Here is a 17,557-nt window from a genome sequence, read left to right as displayed (position 1 = left end):
ACCACATTTTAAACCCAGGTAGTTTTTGTCCAGAACCTTCATCCTTTGTCACCACTAAAGATAAATGTCAGCAGATATGTGTGAGGGTTGATGGTTTGAGGATTTTGGTGACCTCACATTAATAGCCTGAAATCAGCTATGGTCAGTGTATTTACACCATGAAAATCAGTAAATTCTACAAATCAGAGCTCTTCTCATGCTGCAGAGGTCATTGTTAAACATTTGTCAGTAGGTGAACGGGTATAGACACATTTGGAAATCTTCCTGAGTTTTGCAGGTATTCTCTTGGGGAATTGTTAGTACTCTTTATATGTTGCCTTGGCATTTTCCTCAGATGCAGATCCATTTTAGCCTAAATTGGAAGAGGATATACAAAACGAGAATTCTCATGATCATTAAACTGTTGGAATTGGGAGTCCTTTCAGAAAATTGAGTCTTTTCAATATTTAATTTCAAGAAACTTTGGGAAGGAGTTACTGTCCAATCACAATGCTGCTTATACTTCTTCTGAATTTCTGAAACCCATTATTAGCATATTTCTCATGGCAATTAGGCTTTGAATTCATATTCTAGTTATTTATATATGCATATTTTCTCCCTATTAGGCTAAGATCCAGGCTAGAATCCATGTTGGATCAGCACTACACACTCAGCATAACACAGTGTTTTTTGAAAAGGACTGAGTTAAAGGTTGATTAAATAAATAGCTTTTCTCCCCTGTTTCAAACACAACTTGATGATTTAGATAGAATGTTAAAGGAAACAATTTAAGACATCACTTTATATAATTTTGTTGCCAAACACAAGTTCGTGTGCCTGATGCGCAGTGAGGCCAAACAAACTGAAACATCAGAGTTTGGAGCAGAGAAAGGTTTATTGTAGGGCCAAGCAAGGAGAACGGGTGGCTTGTACTCAAAAACCTCAAGCTCCCTGAGAGTATTCAGGGAGAAGTTTTCATAGGCAAAATTTGGGGTGAAGGCTGCAGGGTGTGTGATTTTCTTCTGATTGGCTGGTGGTGAGGTAACAGGGTGGCTCTCCAGGATCCTGTGCTCAGCTTGAAATTACCATTCTCCACCTGGGTGGAGGCTTTAGTTCCTGCAGAAGAACTCAAAGATACTGTTATGTATATTCTTTTAGGAGGAACCAGGATCCTGCTTTAATTGCTGCACTATAGTTTCTTGATTGTTCCTCCTTTGTTTCTGCATTCCTTTACTTCCTGGATTAGCAACAGTTTGAATTTCCTCTTTGGTATTCAGGAAGGTCTAGGAGGCTGAAGGCTTTTTCTTGCAAATAAGAAACAGGGGACACAGAAAGGCTTTGTACCCAGGAGGGCCCCCCCCCCCCCCCCCGCAGTGTCCTGCTCAGTTTCACTTTTGAATCATAAAGTTTTTCTCAAAACAAGCAATCCTGTCTATTAATTTATTAAAATTGTAGGGGCAGAAAAGTTTCCCCTTCTTCCCTTCTCGGTTCTTTGGCTGGTCTACTAGTTAAATTAGTATAGACATGTTAGTAGGAGAAAAACAAACCAAAGTTTAATAACATATATACATGGAAGAGACCAAAGAAAACTGAGTAACTTGCCCAACTGGTGAAATCTCTTACCTCAAATGCCATCTTCTGCTAAAGACAAAAGTGAATGTTGCGGCTGGGGAATCAGTTCTGGGAAGTGACCAGAAAAAGCAGAGTAAAGCAGGTAAGGTTTTTATACGTGCAGGTATAAGCCATTACCATCTCCTTTGATAAGAGTTTCTAGAGATTTAGAGTCTTTCCCTTCTTCCCTGGAGAGAGAGAGAGAGAGAGAGAGAGAGAGAGAGAGAGAGATACCCTTACAAGTGGAAATTTCCCTTTTACATATAAATGTCTCTTACAAAAACAGTAACTTGTATTAGATTTTCAGAGCTTTCCCTGTGTTTGCAGTTTCTTAAAAAAATAATCAGCTTAAAATAATCCTTATGCGAAACAGACATATTTTGGGGTGGCAAATTCTGCTCTCCTATAAAATCATGAATGCTTTTATGATGTTTACTATTCTATACTTGAAGATGTAACTAATTTATTTTATATATATATATATATAGCCTAAAAGACTGATTTTTTGAGGGGGAGGAGGGTGGTTTCAGGACCTGTACTAGTAGCTATTGGTTTATATTTGTACATCTAACTTAAAACTATTTTTTTCTACTCTTTCCTCTGTTGAATAGAAAGAATTTACTACCCTTCATAGGTTCTTTTGATTACTCTAATAATCATATCACAATGAGACAGACTAACAGGGGAAAAACAAATTTTATTTCATACATACAGGAACCCTCCATACATGAGAGGTTCAAAGACAGAAGGGTAAAATGAGGTATACACGCCACCCTGAGCTAAGGGATGGGAAAGAGGACCTGGAGTTTCAGAGGGGAAGAGGGAAATTTACAGGACAATAAGAAGACAAGCAAAGGTTGGGTGATTAGCTGTTTGCCCTGCCATACAGATAAAATTTATCTTTGGTAATAATTCTCATTGGGGAAAGACCCCCAATTTAAAATCTTCTAGGTAATTAAGGGAAGGGCAATAGTTTCTTTTGAGTTCAAACGGTCTTGATTGTCTTCAGCTCAAAATAATCCACGTGTAAAGTTATATATCTTGAGGAGGCTCATTCTGAACGCCTTTACTTCCTGTTAACTCTGATCTCTTTAGTATTTTGCAAACCATTTTTTTTTCCAGGTAAGTAGCCCTGTTAGTTTTAGATTACAGATTTTATTTTGAGAGTTTTTTTTTTCTTGATGGTTTAAGTTTATTCAAAACTTTTTTGGACTTAAAAAACAATGATGTTTTATTCTACTTAAAATTTTTTTCTTTGATAATTAAATCTTTTTGGAATATTGTTTACAATAAATATTCTTTAGAACTGCTGAACAGGCAGATTTGACTTTTCCCCCTTGCCAATTATCAACCTGCTTCTACTCAGTTATGGACCAGCAACATCAGTGTAACCTGGGAGTTTGATAGAAATGCAATGTCTGGGGGCCCATCTTAGACCTACTGAATCAGAATCTGCATTTTAATAGCATCACCAGGAGATTTATAAGCACATTAATGTTTGAGAACAGCCAATCAATTGAGTCTGTTTTCTGAAATTCACCCTGCTGCAAAAGCAGCTCACTATAATGTAATCTTCAATTCAGACAACAGTTTGGAATTCTGATTTATTTGATGGCTTAATGTTTATTGACTGCACTTGGTGTGCTAGATGCCGCAAAGAAAATTCAAACCACCCAGCCATTGTTCTACACTTATTTTACTCTAAAATAAGAAAATACAAACAATATACTATTTTTTTCTTTTATTTGTGCTTTAAAAATATATACACATAGATTGAAAGAAGAAAAAGAGTGAGTGGAGGAGACAATCAGATTAGAATCCCACTCCAAGAGACGCTATTCATTGTTAAAATAAGAGTAAATGAGGATATTCATATACACAAATAGAAATGAAAGGAATTTCATCAATCATCTAGATGTTTGGTCTGGGGAAAGCAAACAGCAGGATGGCTGAATTTTGTGTAGACAAGGTATCTGAACAATTGCTTTCATTTTCCGCTTCTCCTCCAGATGTTTTAGCATTGTGTTGATGTAGCCCAAGCCCATTGCTCTCTGATATTTCATGAATTTTTAGTAGAAAAAGTTCTGAAAGCATTGATCTCATGTCTACATTCCATTCTTCATGAAAATTATAGTCTTTAAAACCTAATATTTGGTCAAGTTTTCTCTTCTTATGTTAAATTACCATTTTATATAGTGGATGTAGAAGACATCCTTAATCACTGTCAGTAAGATATGATAAAATGAAATGAAGATTTTTGAAGGGGTCCAGAACATGTTGCTCCCAAATATTCCACTTTGGCAAAAGAATTATTTTGAGTTGAAGGCAACTTAGAATTAACAGATACAGGGGGACTTGCCTGGTGGTCCAGTGGTTAAGACTCTGTGCTTCCAATGCAGGGGACACAGGTTCAGTCCCTGGTCTGGGAACTAAGGTCCCACATGCTGCATTGTGCAGCCAGGAAAAACAAACAAAAAAATGGATACAGGAAGAGTTTTTTACTCTCTTCTAATCTACCTAAAAGCAGGGCATGTTTTGACTACTTGTGGCTCAAAAGCCAACAGTTGAGAGACAAGTGTTGATTAGAAAGGAAAGGCTGCATTATTCAGGAGGCTGGCAACCTGGGGAGAAGGTGGACTCATGTCCAAAAACCAATTCCTAATATTCTGCTTGACCATGAAAAATTTTAAAGGGAGAATCATTGGGGGAGGGGATCAGAGTCTTTGTTATCTTCTGCTGTGTGCAGAATTTACTCTGATTGTTGGTGGTCAGGTAAGCAAGTGGTGTCCCAGGAATCTTGTGCTCAGCCTGAAGTTACTATCCTCCATCTGGGTGGGGGCCTTAGTTCCTGCAGAAGAACTCAAAGGTATTGTTATGTGTATTATTTGAGGAGAAACCAGGACTCTGCACTGTTGTTTCTTGACTGCTCCTCCCTGTCTCTGCATCCACTCCCTTCCCTGATTATCAACTGTTTGAATCTGCCCTTTGGAACTCAAAGAAAGTCAAGGAGGCTGAATGAAGCCTATTATCAGCAAACAAGAATTGGGGGACACAAAAAGGATATGTATCCAGTAGGACCCCACAGGGTCCTGTTCAGTTTCAGGCATAACTTTTTCTCTGTGAAGGTTGTTACTGCAGTCTGCACTGAGATGTGTCTGCATAAACAAACATTACTAAAATAACCCCTCTCTTTCATTAGTTTCCCCCATTTATTTCCTAGTAACTTTTCTACAGTTTATTGTTCCTCAAAGAATAATTCCATTTCCTTTGTTAAAATGGTACATAAACCCCTGAGTCTAACTGCTTTAGTTTCACTTCTTTTCTTTGAAATCCTGTGCATACAAAATATTAATATATTTGTACTCTTTTTCTTATGTTAATATGTGTTTTGTCAGTTAAATTTGCATGCCCCCAGTCACTGAATCTAAGAGGGTGGAGAAAAAGGTTTTCATCCCTAACAATTTTAACTCTACTAAAACTCGTTTTTTTAGTTTCATAAATCATTTTAAAAGAGGAAAGGAAGAAATGAAGAGGGAAGGATAAGAAGATAAAATATGAAGTGTGTGGAAAATCTGAAACATCAATAGAAATGGAATGAGAGTTTTAAGGAATTAGCTATTTAATCACTTCTTTCATCTAATCATTACTGAAACCGTCAGTGACTTCAGGCACACTATATAGAGAGATTATTATTTTCACACCCTAAGCCTGCAGTGAGGTTAACTGTTGGATCAATAACAACTCTGCTCCATCAGATAACAAATCTAAATGAGAATTGCCACTGTTAATCAAGTATCTTGAAATCCTTGAACAGGGCATTGTGATAAAGGATTGCTGACTATTCTCCTTATAACCTTAGTGGACTTTGCTCACCCATATTTTTAATTAACTAATTTAGATCAGGACATTTAAAATGCTCAAATCCTTTCAAAATTCTCCCCAGGGAGGTTATTACTGGAGTAGACATCAGGAAGAATGTCCTTCCTTTCTTTGTGGTGATATATTTGGCACATTTTAGTTTTTTCTCAGAGGAAAACGTTTCACATTTCACTTAGCACTAAGTCCTTTACCTTACAGAATGGTAGCATTTTAAAATTCAGCAAAAATGTACAATGTTCTTTATGGGGTATTAAACAAAAGTCAAAGCTATGGAAAATTACAACCCTTGGTGCAAAAGGAGATATTTATTGTCTGCTTTTTTGAGGGCTAATTAGTAATGAAAAATCTTTCAGAAAACAATTGGTTAAACTGAGGTTATAGAGAAATCTTAACAATTAAAATATATTTTGTACATTAAAAAAGACTAAGATTTTGGACTTCCCTGGTGGCACAGTGGTTAAGAACCTGCCTGTCAATGCAGGGGACATGGGTTCGATCCCTGGTTCAGGAAGATCTCACATGCCACGGAGCAACTAAACCCATGTGCCACAACTACTGAGCCTGCACTCTAGAGCCTGTGAGCCACAACTACTGAGCACTCGTGACACAACTACTGAAGCCTGTGTGCCTAGAGCCTGTGCTCTGCAACAAGGAAGCCACTGCAATGAGAAGCCCATGCACCACAACAAAGAGTAGCCCCCACTCGACACAACTAGAGAAAGCCCACATGCAGCAATGAAGACCCAACGCAGCCAAAATAAATAAATAAATTTATATTAAAAAAAAGACTAAGACTTTGGCTGTTGTGAATATTATTTAGTTTTACCTTTCTGTGGTCTTTGTTCTTTAACACGTATTAAGATCTGAAATTTTAAAACTTAGAGTTTGCATCTTCTCTGCAACACTGAGAAAAGCCCATTATATAATATCTGTTAAATAATTTTGTAACATTATATTGATATAATATATTTGATATATTTTTAAAATATATTGATATATTTTTTAAAATTTTCATTGAAGTATAGTTGATTTACAACGTTGTGTTTAATTTCTGCTGTACAGCAAAGTTAGTTATACATATATATATTCTTTTTCATATTCTTTTCCATTATGGTTTATCACAGGATATTGAATATAGTTCCCTGTGCTATACAGTAGGCTCTTGTTCTTTATCCACCCTATATATAATAGTTTGCATCTGCTAATCCCAAACTCCCTTTCCTCCCCTTGTTTCAGGAAAGAGAGTGGGGTATGAGAAGATAGTCACGTCCCAGGTCACGTCTGAGTCCCTGGGACAGCCATCATGTGTGTGTTCTTGGCTTTGTGCAGGAAAGAATTCAAGAGTGAGCCATAGTAAAGTGAAAGAAGCTTTATTCAGGGAGATACACACTCCATAGATAGAGTGTGGGCCATCTCAGAAGGTGAGAGAGACTCCAGGGTACAGGGTTGTCAGTTTTTATAGGGGTGGGTAATTTCATAGGCTAATGAATGGGAGGAGTATTCCAGCTATTTGGGGGAAGAGATGGGGATTTCCAGGAATTGGGCCACTGCACTTTTTGACCTTTTGTGATCAGCCTTGGAACTGTCATGGTGCCTGTGGGTGTGTCATTTAGCTGTGCTGATGTGTTACAATAAGCATATATGGAGGCTCAAGGTCTAGTGGAAGTTGGCTCATCCGCCATCTTGGACCTAGTTGGTTCTAATCAGTTTATGTCGTGTCCTTGGGCTATGTCATTCTTTTAAAGGTTGTGCCCTGCCCTCTTCCTGTCTCACCCCCACCTCCGCCTTGGCAACTAGGGTTGATATAGTTAGCAGAGTAAGTCCATTAACCTGAATTTCTACTTTCCAGTTTATCTCTCTCATATCTAGAGACTGATAAAGACAGGACAATCAACAACTGATGATTTTTTTGGTCTTTCTGACTTGACTGGTAAGTTAGCAAATGTAGTTAAAGCACTATGTGTGCATCTTAAGATATGTGGGGAAAGAATGAGTTGTCATATCATCTCATTGAAAACTTTTCTGGATATTTAGTCCAACTTTCTATCTCCAGAAACCTTCCTGTTTGTTTAGATGAGCTCTATACAGCATGAAAAACATATTCATCTCCTGTAGTTATCTAAATTTTAGATTTTTTTGCCTTTATTTTATTTTATTTTTATTTTTATTTTTGGCTGCTCTGCATGGCTTGTGGGATCTTAGTTCCCCAACCAAGGATTGAATCTGGGCCTCGGCAATGAAAGTGCTGAGTCCTAACCACCGGACCACCAGGGAATTCCCCTAAATGTTAGCTATTTTAATTGTTACCATTTATGAACCACCATTTCCAGTCACTTATTGCTGCAAAATAAAACACCTCAAAAAGTAGGGTAAAATAACAATTGGAGGTCAGGAATTCAGAAGGATACCACAGGGATGGTTTGTCTCTGGTGCACCAAGTCTGGGGACTCAGCCAGAAAGTCTCAAATGGCTGAGCGGTGGCTCAGATGAATGGGAGCTGGAATTATTTGCAAATTTCTTCACTCATATGTCTGATATGTGGACCAGGATGTTGCAAAGGCTGTGCTCAGTTGGAGCTGTTGACAGGTACACATACACATGGCCTCTCTATGTGCATTATGCTTCTCATGGCTGGTTCTGAATGGGAGCATCCCAAAAGGAAGCATCAGGAGAGAGAATTCTAAGAGATTCAGGAGGAATTGCATGGGCTTTTGTGACTTAACCTCAGAAATCATAGAATGTCACTTCTGTTCTCTTCTATTGATCAAAGCAGTCACATCCCTGCCCATATTCAAGGGGAGGGGATATAGATCTGACCTCTTCATGAGAGTGGTATTGAAGAATGTGTGATGTTTTTAAAAACCACTGCAGTATCAATTCATAGTAATTTTTATTCTCTAAGACACTTTTCCTTACTAATTATTTTTAAAAGCAGCAGAAGATATCTGTCACTTTATCGGGGAAAACCAGAGGTGAGTCCCTTGTTCCATGATAAAGACAAGTGCAGAAATCTTAACAATGAATTCCTTTCCCTCTCCCAATATTACTCAGTTCATCAGTCTGCACACAGTGGGTTCCAGAAAAATGTTAGGGGTAAAAACTAATTGCTAAGAGAATTTTTTGTGAATTGTGTTTCTTCCAAGGTGCATTGCAGTCAAGCAAGCTGTTGCTTTAGCGTTCTGTCTGATGTAGCTGGCATTAACTATAGTTCTATTAGTTGTTCATTCACAGCCTAAAATAGACTCAAATACAGAGGATTGCTTTTGAACGGAACCATTGTTTCATGAATATTAAAACACAAGTCAATGCATATTGACTGGGTTTGTGTAGATAAACATGATAGCATTGCCCTATTAGAAACATAGAAACAAACTATGGTTCATTTCTTCAAAAAGATTTATAAGGCTAAAACAAAAATAAGAAAGCACTCAAGTTTTTCAAGATATTGAATTTTAGGTACTCAGCTCATAAGTTTATTTCATCAAATGTTTGAAGCTGTATGAACAGATACTATACTTTCTGAAGTACGTGCTTCTGTGTGGAGGGTGGTGGGCAAGAGGCCAGGGAAGGAATAATATCTATAGGTAACACTGTTATGATACTTGAAAGGGTGTATATCACCTCTGTTGACACTCAAAACAAACTTGTGAGGCAAGTATTATCATCTCAGATTTACAAATGAGCAAATTGATGTCAAGGATTTTCTGCTGTATGCCTAATGACATTCCCTTGCAGTGGTAAAAAGATTTAACTGTTCAGACATGATTCCCTTTGGAAAGTCACAACTGGTCATCCTCAGCCAAATTAAAGTACTCCTCCTCTGTGCTCTTTTAGTACTTTGAAATCTATCCATATCCACCACTTTGCATTGTAATTATTTTCTGAAGTTGTTTTTCCTCACTTGACTTGAAGGGAAGGATCTTGTCTCATTTATCTGCACCCACTAAGGATTTGACCCAAAGTCAAATGCGAATGCTTGTAGAATGAATGAGTGATTGAAGGTCCTTTAACGTTAAAATTTTCTCTACCAATCCGTGGGGCACTTCAAGGAAGAAATGTTCTATTAGAATACAGTACAGAAAAGCTGGTATTTGTGGATAGGACACAAAGAAGCCATGGATGTAAAGACCTGTTAATCATCCGTGGCATTGTTTTAGCTCATTCTTTGGGATATACTAGGAACAGCAAGGAGGCCTCTGTACCTCAGCAGAGTAAGGGGAAAATATTAGGAATATTAGAAATTTAGGCGAAAGAGTTAATGAGGTGGGGATCAGATCTTAAAGAGCTTTGTTGGACAAATATGGATTCTGTCCCTATCAGACCCAGCTGTCAAGGGATCCTTTTTTTAAATTTTTTTTACCCTTTTATAAAATTTAATAGTTTTTCTTTTTTAAAGATTAATTTTTATTGGAGTATACTTGATTTACAATGTTGTGTTAGTTTCTGCTGTACATCAAAATGAATCAGTTATGTATATATATAAAAAATTGTGGAGCTATATATATCTCCACACTTTTTTAGATTCTATTCACATATAGGTCATTACAGAGCATTGAGTAAAGTTCCCTGTGCTGCACAGTAGGCTCTTATTAGTTATCTATTTTATATATAGTAGTGTGTTTGTGTCAGTCGCTATCTCCCAATTTTTCTCTCCCCTGTCCCTTTCCCACTGGATCTAGAGGTTGTCATACTGAGTGAAGTAAGTCAGACACAGAAAGACAAATATCATGTGGTATTGCTTATATGTGGAATTTTAAAAAAATGGTACAAATGAACTATTTACCAATACAAAACAGAAATAGAATCACAGATGTAGAAAGTGATCCTTTTAAAACCTGATGAGAATAGATAGGGGCTGGGCAAAAGTGGAAGCAGGGAGAGCCATCATGACTGATTTACTGCAGTGATCAAGAGACTATGGTTGCTTGGAGAAAAGTGAGAAGTAGTTGGATTTTAGATGTATAATGAAAGTAAAGACAACAAGACTGACTAGATATAGGGTGAGAGAAAGAAAGAAAGAGTAAAAGATGAAATCAAGATTTTGGACCTGAACACCTGAAAGGATGGAATTACCATCAGTTAAGATGGGAAAATATATGGACAAAGCAGGTTTGGGGAAGGGAGATCAAGAGTTCAGTTATGGGCAATGTCATGCTTAAAGTGAATATTGGACATCCAAGGGGATCATATTACAATATGATTGGAGTTTATGATGAAGTTGGAGATATGATTCTTGGAGAGAGGTGTCAACATAAGAGATGTAGTGTAGAGATGGTAGTAAAAGACGGCAGACAGAATGATATCGTCAAAGAAATGAGGGCATATAAGGAGAAGAGGTCCAAAGATTGAGGCTTGAAATACTCCAGTTAACAGGTCCAGGAGAGATAAGGAATCTGCAACTGAGACTAAGAATGAACTTCCAGTGAGAGAGGAGTATGATGTTTGAGCCCAAGTGAAGAAAAGGTAACAAGGTGGAGGTGTGGTCAGGCATCAATGCTCCTGATCTGTCAAGATGCTGTGGACTAAGAAGTGATCATTGGTTTTAGCAATTTGGAGGACATCGGTGACTTTGGTTAAGAATGGATTTGGTGACATGCTTTGGGTGAAAGTCTGACCAGAAATAGTTCAAAGGAGGATTAGAGGAGAGGAATTGAAGCCAGCAACTACATGATACTTTCAAGAAGTTTTGCTACAAACAGTGAACAAGCTGGAAGGCAGGGTCTAGAAATTAAAAAAAATAATAATTTAAGAATATATAGGCTTGATTTTAATTAGCAGAAACAATTTAAGTGCTTGATTGGATTTAAACTAAATACTTTTGTCAGTAATTCTTCATGGGTGATGTTGTATATTCCATATTGCATTTCACTAGGAGGCATGAATACTAGGTTGTCTTAGTGATTCTAAATTTCTATATTTCTATATTATTTGGTTATGATTGTGTCCAAATGATATTTCTATTAAAAGGTACAGTTACCCTTTGGCAATTAGCAAACAACCTGTGTAGTGATACTTTGGCTCTGTGTGGATATTCTATTTCTCTGTATAATTCATTTAGTGTCTAAATCAGTTACTTAATTGGAAGAATTTCAATGATGATTTTCAAATTTTAACATTTTTTCCCTACCTTTTTGTCTGGCTTTCTGTTTTATTTTGTTCTTTTGGTAAAGGACAGCTTTTATTCATCAACTGGGGATCAATTGTGCTTTCTCCTAAAAGCTTAATTCTTCCCCTTTAATGAACAATTATCAGAATAAGAAGTTATTTCAAGTTATGGAAAATGATTTTTTTGTAAGAGAAGGTTTGTGTGTTGCTGTGTTTTTCTTTTTTTAATACATTTTTGTATAATGATACAAGCTTTGTATCATTTTAAAATTAATTAATTAATTAATTATATTTTGGACTGCATTGGGTCTTCATTGCTGTGCACGGGCTTTCTCTAGTTGCGGTGAGTGGGGGCTACTCTTTGTTGCAGTGTGCAGGCTTCTCATTGTGGTGGCTTGTCTTTGTTGTGGAGCACGGGCTCTAGGTGCACGGGCTTCAGTAGTTGTGGCACGTGGGCTCAGTAGTTGTGGCTCACAGGCTCCAGAGCACAGGCTCAGTAGTTGTGGTGCATGGGCTTAGTTGCTTGGTGATATGTGGGATCTTCCTGGACCAGGGCTCAAACCCATGTCCCCTGCATTGGCAGGAAGATTCTTAACCACTGCACCACCAGGGAAGTCCCTGCTGTTGTTTTTCAAGTAGATGAAATAACAGCCTGTTGACAATTTGAAGGGTGTGATCCAGCAAGAGGGAATCATTGATGATACAGGAAAGAGAATGGAGAACTACTAGAATGAATCCTGGTAGTGGAAAGGGGGATAGACTTGGATACAGAAGGAAGGGATCATCTGAATTGTTCATTTGTAGCAGTACTTAGAAATGAGGAGCAGACTGTACTGACACTAGTAGGTAGTTAGATGTGGTTGGGGGAAAAATCTCTGGAAGTTTTATCCTGATTGCTTCAATTTTCTCAGTGGAATATGAAGCAAGTCAAAGCATGGGATGCATAAAATAGAGATATGGATTGGGCAAGTTATTGTAATGACAAGTTCTAGGCAGGACCACTGGAGCAGTGGGGGACATAATCTATGATAAAGAAGTGGTCAAGCAAAATGAAAAGACAACAGTGAATGGGAGAAGATATTTATAAATTATATGACTGATAAGCATATATAAACAGCTCATATAACTCAAAATCAAAAAAACAAATAACCTGATTAAAGAATGGGCAGAAGAACTGAATAGACATCTTTCCAAAGAGGAAATGCAGATGGCCAACAGGCACATGAAAAGATGCTCAGCATTGCTAATCATCAAGGAAATGCAAATGAAAGCCACAATGAGGTATCAACCTCACACCTGTCAAAATGGCTTTCATCAAAAAGAACACAAATAACAAATGTTGGTGAGGATGTGTAGAAGAGGGGACCCTCCTACACTGTTGATGGGAGTGTAAGTTGGTGCCGCCACTGTGGAAAACAGTATGGAGATTTCTCAAAGAACTAAAAATAGAATTACCATATGATCCAGCAATCCCACCCCTGGGCATATATCCAGAAAAGATGAAAACTCTAATTTGAAAAGATACATGCACCCCAATGTTCATAGCAGTGTTATTTATAATTGCCAAGGTATGGAAGCAACTTAAGTGTCCATCAACAGATGAATAGATAAAAAAGATGTGATATATATATATATATATATATATATATATATATATATAGATAGATAGATATATAGATATAGAGAACAAACTGGTGGTTACCAGTGGAGAGGGGGAAGACAGGGGTGGGGGGTTAAAAAATGGGTTATTATGGGATTATACGAAATCATGTATGTGAAACTTTTGAAAATTATAAAGTGCTATGAAAATTAAAGAATCTTTCATTCAATTAAAGAAAAAGAGATGTTCAAGGAACTGAGTGGTTGAAGTGTTAGAAAGATCATTTATTTATATATTGACATTGCTAAGAAATGGTGCAATAGCAGTCTTGGGGAGAGGGACAGTGAACCAAGAGCTAAAAATATTAAGAATTGGAAGGGAGTAACCCATGGGCAGTAGATGACAACAATAATGAGGGGTAGCAGATAATTTACTGTGATAACATAAAATGCAAAGCTGAGAATTTTAAGGGAAGTATGAGAAAGAATGGCCCAGAAGTGACAATGAAGAATAAGAAAGTGTAGTGAAATGGGCTGTAGGAAAGCGATTTCCTTAGGGGAGAGGCAGGTTTCTAAATCAATTTTTCAGCAATTTGATTATGATGTGCCTTGGTGTAGGTTTCTTCATGTTACTTGTGCTTGGAGATTTTTGAACTTGAATTTTTTTTTTTTGCCCATGTGGTGTGCGGGAGCTTAGGTCCCTGACAAGGGATTGAACCCATGCCCCCTGCAGTGGTAGCATGGAGTTTTAACCGCTGGACTGCCAGGGAAGTCCCAAGCTTGAATTTTTGGGTTTATCATTTTTATCAAATCTGGAAAATTTTTGGTCAAATATTTTCTCTGTCCTCATCCCTTTCTACTCCTTCAGGGTCTCCAATTACATGTATACCCCTTTGGAAGCCCCTTGAAGGTTTTCCAAAGCTCACTGATGGTCTATTGTCTCTCTCTCATTCATTCTTTTTCTGTCTTATTTTGGTTATTTTCTATTGTTATATCTTCAGGTTTATTAATTTTTTCTTCTGAAATGTGTAATCTGCCCTCAGTTCCATCCAGTTTACCATTCATCTCTCACATTACAGCTTTCATCTCTAAAATATTTATTTGAATCATTTTATACCTTTGATATCTCTTCTAACACATATTCTAGCATCTTGAACATGTGGAATATTGTTATAATAACTGTTTTAATGTCCTTGCCTATGAATTCTATCCTCTGTGTATTTCTGAGTCATTTTGGATTGATTGACTTTTCTCCTCACTATGTCATAGTTTCCTGATTTTTTCATGTCTGGTAAGTTTGGATCGTATACTAGACACTGAATTTTACCTTGTTGGGTGTTGCATGTTTTTCTATTCTTGTAAATATTCTTGAGTTTTGCTCTAAAACTTCGTATAGTTACTTTTAAACAGCTTGATCTTATCAGACAAGAACAGTATTTATAATAGCATGGGGTTAATTTTCCCCACTAGTGAGGTAGAATGCTTCTGAATACTTTACTAAATACTCAATCAGTTATGAGGTTTTCCAGTCTGGCTGAAGGAGCTGGCTGGAGTGATCAGACACTGTTTCCAGTGCTTTGTGAATACCAGCCACTTTTACTTCTAATCCCTTTAGGTAATTCTTTCCCCAACATGGATGGTTTCCTCACATGCATATGCTAATTATTACTCAGCTAAAAGCTGGGAAGGAACCCTCTGAAGATCTCCATAGTTTTCTCTCTCTCTGTGTAGTTTTCTTCTCTTTGGTATTTTGCCCTGTAACTCTAGCCATCTTGATCTCCCTGGACCCACAGCTTCATTTCTTCAGCACAGCTTTACTTCTTCAACTATGCTCTGCTTGGAGTCTCCCTCCCTGTACCATGGCCTAAAAAATTACTACACGCAGTAATCCGGGGCTGATATAGGACATACTTCACTTGTTTCCCATCTTTCAGACATTATTATATTTTGTTACCTGATGACCACTATTATTTATTTATTTTGGGTTGTTCCAGGCAGGAGAGTAAATCCAGTCCCTGATACACTATCTTGGCCAGAGTAGAAGCCCAAGTAAGTCTGTTACAACTGAACTATTTTTTTTATCAGAATATTATATTAACATGGTATGGATTAGCTACTCAGATTATGTGACAGAAAGCAGGATTATGATGGGATAAGACCTGTAAAGGATAATTCTTGGGAAGAGACTAAAGATAAAGGTGAGTGTGTATGTAACTTAGGTCAGTGTGAGGGCATTGGCAGTTGGGAGAGGGCTGATATTACCAATCTACACACTGTCAGGGAAGCCCAAAGAAAAGCATCTATTTCTAAATCTTTACTCGTTTGAAAAGATGAAATTATTATTGCAGCAAATAAAATTATTTATCTTAAGATGTTCATGTGTCTTTAATCCGCCTTCCTCAAATCTAGACAAAAATGAGTAGCCTATTTTTTTGTTGTTTTGATTTTAGAAGTGGGATTTCAACAGTATAATTGCAATTTTAATCCATACAATACGTTTATGGTCTATATCCACCTGCAAGAAGCAATTTTAATGAAATAGAATAACTGAAGGCTTTAAGATGGTAAGAAAAAGGAGGTTGAATTTGCAGAGGTAGAGTCTTAATACCTAAATAGAAAAATAATTGCTAGAAAAAGTTCTACTGATGAAGGAAAACAAATTTACATAAAGTGTTTCTAATTAATTGTTTCTGTTAAGATAAAGAACCTTCCCTCTCAAGCTCCATCCTTACACCTCTATCATTACTATAAACCAATACCTTAGGAAGATTAAATCAATTATAAAAACAAATAAAGTAGCTACATTTTCTTTGCAGAAGTGGAGGTTTAGTCTTAGGGGCCTCAAATGTCTAATTATTCTGAAAAAATTGCCCAGGATGTACACACACACACACACACACACACACACACAAACTCACACACACACATGTATAGATATATGGGATTTTGTTTAGTCATTCATTCAGCAGTTATTTATTGAGCTTCTGTTTTTGTACTGTGCTAAATACCGGGGATGGAAGGATGTATAAGACACTGCCTGACTTTAAGTTTCTTGTGTGTAGTAAGATGTAACTGGAGTAGTAATTTTCATTTCTTGTAAGGATTTTGAAATTACACTAGCTGCATTTATCAGAGTCATATAAAAGAAAAGAAGAGGGTATGAATTATGAAGTGAGTTTCAGACTGTCTTTGGAGAATCAGGACTGACATAGATGTGAGAAAAGGCTTAGAAGTCCTCTGTTTTATGAAGAAATTAAATTCTGACTGACTTTTTGCCTTTGAGGGCACAAGTAAATTGCTTTCCAGGAGCTGGAACAGATCTACCTTCCACTCTCCTGACGTTTTCTTCCCCCAGGCAGCTCCAATCACTTTAAAGTTATGACTGATACATAAGTGGTGCCTTCACATCCCAGGTGCCATCGGACATCACGCCTTTCCTGTGAGGGAGGCTAGGCCAGTAATGGTTTTATTTCCAAGTTAGACTGGCACCCAAACAGAGTTAGCTACTTGTTCAAGGTCACATAGCTACTAAATGTTGCAACGAGGACTCAGTCGACTTCTGTGCCCAAAGCTCACTAGTCATATATATATATTTTTACATCTTTATTGGAGTATAATTGCTTTACAATGGTGTGTTAGTTTCTGCTCCATAACAATGTGAATCAGCTATACATATACATATATCCCCATATCCCCTCCCTCTTGCGTCTCTCTCCCTCCCACCCTCCCTATCCCACTCCTCTAGGTGGTCGCAAAGCACCGAGCTGGTCTCCCTGTGCTATGTGGTAGTGTATATATGTCCATGCCACTCTCTCACTTCATCCCAGCTGACCCTTCCCCCTCCCCCTGTCCTCAAGTCCATTCTCTACGTCTGTGTCTTTATTCCTGTCCTGCCCCTAGGTTCATCAGAGCCCTTTTTTTTTTTAGATGCCATATATATGTGTTAGCATATGGTATTTGTTTTTCTCTTTCTGACTTACTTAAATCTGTATGACAGTGTCTAGGTCCATGCACTGCACTACAAAAAATTCAATTTCATTTCTTTTTATGGCTGAGTAATATTCCATTGTATATATGTGCCACATCTTCTTTATCCATTCATCTGTCAATGAACACTAGGTTGTTCCCGTGTACTGGCTATTGTAAATAGAGCTGCAATGAACATTGTGGTACATGACTCTTTTTGAATTAAGTTCTTCTCAGGGTATATGCCCAGTAGTGGGATTGCTACGTTTTATGGTAGTTCTATTTTTAGTTTTTTGAGGAATATCCATACTGTCCTCCATAGTGGCTGTATCAGTTTACATTCCTACCAACAGTGCAAGAGGGTTCCCTTTAATCCACACCCTCTCCAGCATTTATTGTTTGTAGATTTTTTGATGAT

Source organism: Lagenorhynchus albirostris, chromosome 5, assembly GCF_949774975.1.
Source record: "Lagenorhynchus albirostris chromosome 5, mLagAlb1.1, whole genome shotgun sequence".
NCBI lineage: Eukaryota > Metazoa > Chordata > Mammalia > Artiodactyla > Delphinidae > Lagenorhynchus > Lagenorhynchus albirostris.
The sequence above is the reverse complement of the archived record's forward strand: the minus strand, read 5'-3'. Positions refer to the sequence as shown.